Source organism: Anastrepha ludens, chromosome 6 (assembly GCF_028408465.1).
Source record: "Anastrepha ludens isolate Willacy chromosome 6, idAnaLude1.1, whole genome shotgun sequence".
In the NCBI taxonomy this organism is placed as follows: domain Eukaryota; kingdom Metazoa; phylum Arthropoda; class Insecta; order Diptera; family Tephritidae; genus Anastrepha; species Anastrepha ludens.
This window is the reverse complement of record NC_071502.1, coordinates 70,321,816-70,326,389: the sequence shown is the minus strand read 5'-3', so window position 1 is coordinate 70,326,389 and position 4,574 is coordinate 70,321,816.

The window sequence follows — 4,574 nt, the reverse complement described above, 5'->3', positions numbered from 1 at the left end:
AGAACGTCAATTAAAGGAACCGCTGTGTCCAATGTAAAATTTACGTTAAAATCGCCACTTAAAATCATTGGAACTTTATTGTAATCTTTTCTAAGTATCCGCGATACTTCTGGTGTATACTTTATTAAATTTTCGTGAATGAATTCCGTGATGCTATTTATTGATTTTTTTTTCTGTCGATATTCACGACACTTTTCTGCATTATTTTTCGGCATAATTGCGGTAAATATTTAAAAATGAAAATATTTACGAATATAAAAATACACACGCGGTTGCTATTATGAGCGTCCCCAGCAAAACCTGCGTGACCGAAACTCTAACACAATTAAATTTTTTTGAATGTTACAAACACATATGCATGCAGGTTTTGCTGGGGCGTGACCGAAACTCTAACACAATTACACATATGCACTCGTATTTGTTTGAAAATCGACTTTTTTTTTTTTTGGTTCTCCGTCACCTTTGGAAAATGTGTAAACAGTAAGCAAACTTTATTCATATATTTTTCCTCATTTTTGCATCAGTAAAATTAAACAAACGCCGTAGCCGAATGGGTTGGTGCGTGACTACTATTCAGAATTCACAGAGAGAACGTCAGTTCGAATCTCGGTGAAAGCACTAAAATTAAGGAAAACTATTTTTCTAATAGCGCTCACCCCTCAGCAGGCAATGGCAAAACACCGAGTGTATTTCTGCCATGAAAAAAGCTCCTCATCAACATATCATAAAATAAGATCAAATAACTGTATAAAAAAAAATTTTTTTCTTGTGATTCGAACCAAGGATTTTGGATCGGAAGCTCACATTGCTAGCCGCTCGGCTATCGCGCCATGCTGTCGGCGCTGGCCTAAAAGTTATTTAGTTCGTCGCTACGTTTATATGTAATATTCGTAGCCAAGAGTGTCGCTTTTTTCGTTTCACTTTTTCTCAAATCACTCCCAACGATTCTAAAGAAGTTTTCACTTCAAAAATAGTTAAAAAAGTCAAACCGTTTGTGTTTTATTCGAAAAAAAAGTTGAAGCGCTCTTACTGAAAAACGCTTTATATTAACACATTTATTATATTAATTTATTTCGGTGCGTTTTAGCCATTATCATACAAATCTAATTATTTTCACTTCACTTATTCACTTCATTATTTTACTTTGCTATTTCAAATCTTTTTGGCAACTAATTTAAAGTATGAAAAGTAAACTGAAGTAAAACCAAAATTTTTCTTTCAAAAGCATTATCGAAAAACTTTAATGTTTTGTTTTATTTTGTATTATTTTTGAGTTAGCTATTTAACAGCACCTGCTTACTTTGGTGGTTACGGTTACAAAAAAAAGGTAATTTCGTTCCTGTATATAAGCAAAATCCAATACCACTTAAGTCTTGTCTCCCTACCCATTTCGGCTTAAAAGTCATCCAAAAATCTACGTGGCTCTTAGGAGATGCACTTATAACAACCCACCTGCATTCCACTCAGTTATTCCCTCGTGTTTTTTTAAGCCACCGTGCTTTTTAGAGCACACTACAAACTTTTAACGCCATTTTCTTAGTACATTACGATTTTTTTTTTTTGGCTTTAAGTTCCTTTCTACTTAACTGCGCTTTGTAACTTTCATCCAGAGTTCTAAGCTGAGTCTTGAGTTGAGTCGCACTTAGGCTCAACAACGCATATTTATTAGTTGTTTTCCATAAGCTGCTACAAGAACAACAAACACAGTAAAGAAACCTTGTACTGAGTACCTGAACTTACAACACTGCAGTGGCAGCAAGTTGCGATGGCCATTGGCAAGGTGCAATGCAATGGAATGCGATCAAATGGAAATAAAACTTGCGAATGCTCGTAAGTTGAATATTTTCAGTACCTTTCGCCTACGAAGTTTGAATTTAGTGTTCATGGATATAGTTGGTCTGGCGTAAAAGTTGCGCTAATGGTTGTTAATTTTTTTTAGCGTTTTTTTATTGTTGCTGGCTTAAAAGGAATTTCCTGCCACTTCAGTGTACCATCTGACATTGCTGTGCACTTCATTGGAATTAGTAGATTTTATCAATTGTCTGCGAGTTTGCGTAAATGGAAATTGTGAACATTTCTCAAGAATGATATTTATTATCAGACACTGCTCTGAGATCACGTAAGTCTTCTGCAAAAATTGAGTATTCTTTGTTACTTGACCATTTTGTGGCGAAGGCTATTAGAGACAATTGGCATAATTTTTCCATGGCTTGAACCATATTTAGTTAGTTATTAATGTCTTTTTTTATTTTTCTTTTTGTATATATTGGATTGGAGATAAATCATTAGCAGTGTTACATTTTGGTTGAGTATTTGTGTGAGTTTGCATTCAATTTTTCTATAGTATAAAAACGCTTCAATTCCAATTAATTCAATTTTCTTTTGGGCCCGACTGGGAATCTTCTACGAGATTGAATGAGAATTCCTGTTACCACGGTACCTGTTACCATATTTATATTAATATTCAAGAAAGTTCTGTAACTTACTCCCAATTGAGTTTCAATTAAATTGGTAAGTGCTTTGCTATCAATGTTTCATTTACACATCTTTTCAATGAATTACAAATGATTTGGATATTCTGGGAAACGAGTTTAAATACAATTCTGCTTTTTGACTCTGAGAAAAAACTACCCAATATGAGGGTTGCCTTTTAACAGGGTCGCCTTTAGAACATCATATGTGATGAGTTGTAATTTGACATTTTTACATATACCGCCTTCACTTGCGAGCTTTCTTTGTTCTTTTTTCAATGGAAAAAGATGGAATTTGCTTGTGGAAATTTTGGTGCGGTAATTTATTACGCCTTCTGGCGTGGATTATCAAGACAGTGCATTGATCTACTTAATTTTTCTTTTGATGCTGTAGCATCACAACAGTGAAACACTGGTACGACGAGTTTCAAGGCGGTCGTCGATCCTTACAGGATGAATTGCATGAAGGCCATCCAAAACGGTTATCGGGCTCGAAACAATCGATGTTATGCGTCAACTAATAATAAATAGTCATGTAATATATCGGAAAATAGAAGTATTATTGGGCATTAGTGGGACCTGCATAAATTCAATATTGCATGAACATTTGGTCATCAAAAAGATTTGTTCTAGTTGAATACCGCATAATTTGATAATTGCTCAAAAAGTGTAAAAAAATGTTGAAGAAACTCAGCCGCGGTGGTTTAAATCACTTCTATATCTTCTAACATCATACCAGGTGACGACTCTTGGGTTTATGTAAATAAGCTGGAAACAAAGCAGCAATTAACAGTATGGGTGTTCCTAGACGAGGTCAATCCAATAAAAATTGTGCGCGGAAGAAGCACCTCACAGCGAATGAGCGCTTGCCAGAACTGTACCACTAGAAAAATGGTCAACACTTAGTCGTACCCAACCATTTGTTGACGGGAGTTTTTGGAGAAATAAGGAAAACCAACCGGCGAAGACGAATAATCCTTCACCACGATGATGCGACTTCTCACAGATAGGCTCTCTCAAGAGAGTTTTCGGGCACTCCAAAAGTTCGAGTAAATAGGTCTCCCGCCTTACATCCCTGATTCAAGGTGGGCATATTTTAACGCCTGAAGAAGCTCTTAATGCCGTTTCGGAGGTATCCATTTCTGAGTGGCAAAAGTGCTTTGAGCACTGGTTCAAAAGTATATTCACTTTCAAAAAGAATATCTGCACGTCCGTCGCCCGATATTTTGGCGACACTTTTTTTAATAACTTAACTTAACTGATATGATATAAAATACCAGTAGTCCACTTTATACTCTTAGAGATCAATTAAAAAAATATTTAATATTAAGGAATATCCAACCTTGCTCAACCACATATCTTATGACTTCAAATACATAAAAAAATAATGAACGCCGATTCATTCTTAAGCTTTAAGGAAACATAGGTTCATGAATCTAGTTATTTTCATTTATAAGTTCATGAATCAAATTATTTTCATTTATAAGGTAATAATTTCTACTTATGGGAATTTCACATGTAAGCAAAATGTATAAATTTGGAAGAAGGACGCTTTCGTGAGGCACGCCAGCCGATACCGGAAGAAAAGAAGATGACAGAATGGAGAGAGAAAGTAGGGCTTTTGGTGAGAGGAGGATAGCCGCTTTAAGCTGTTGAATATATTCACCAGACGTGAATACTATATCATTCATTTTTATAATGATGCAAAATGATTCATTCAGCTTTCAAATTTTAAAGCCAAGTTTTGTTCATTTAAATACAAGTAACTTTAAGTTTTTGTAATTCATATGCATTTCAAAGTAATGACCACTTGATTCATTAAGTACTTTCATATAATAGTTAAAATATATTACAATGTCCGTTCTATTCTTATAATATGTGTATAATCAGATTTTGGATATTACAACTAGTTTCAAAAATAATTGCCAGTCTATTTTTGCAGCTCCCTGAAATTTTTAGTGCCCGCGAACGTGTTAAAGAGAGCAAAGATGTTTGAATCTTAGCCCGGCGAGAGCTAACTGAGGATAAGACGCTTAGATGATGCCACCTCATCCTCCAGACAGCTTATGTAGAAAGGACTTGAAGCAATCCCAAGTCTCACTG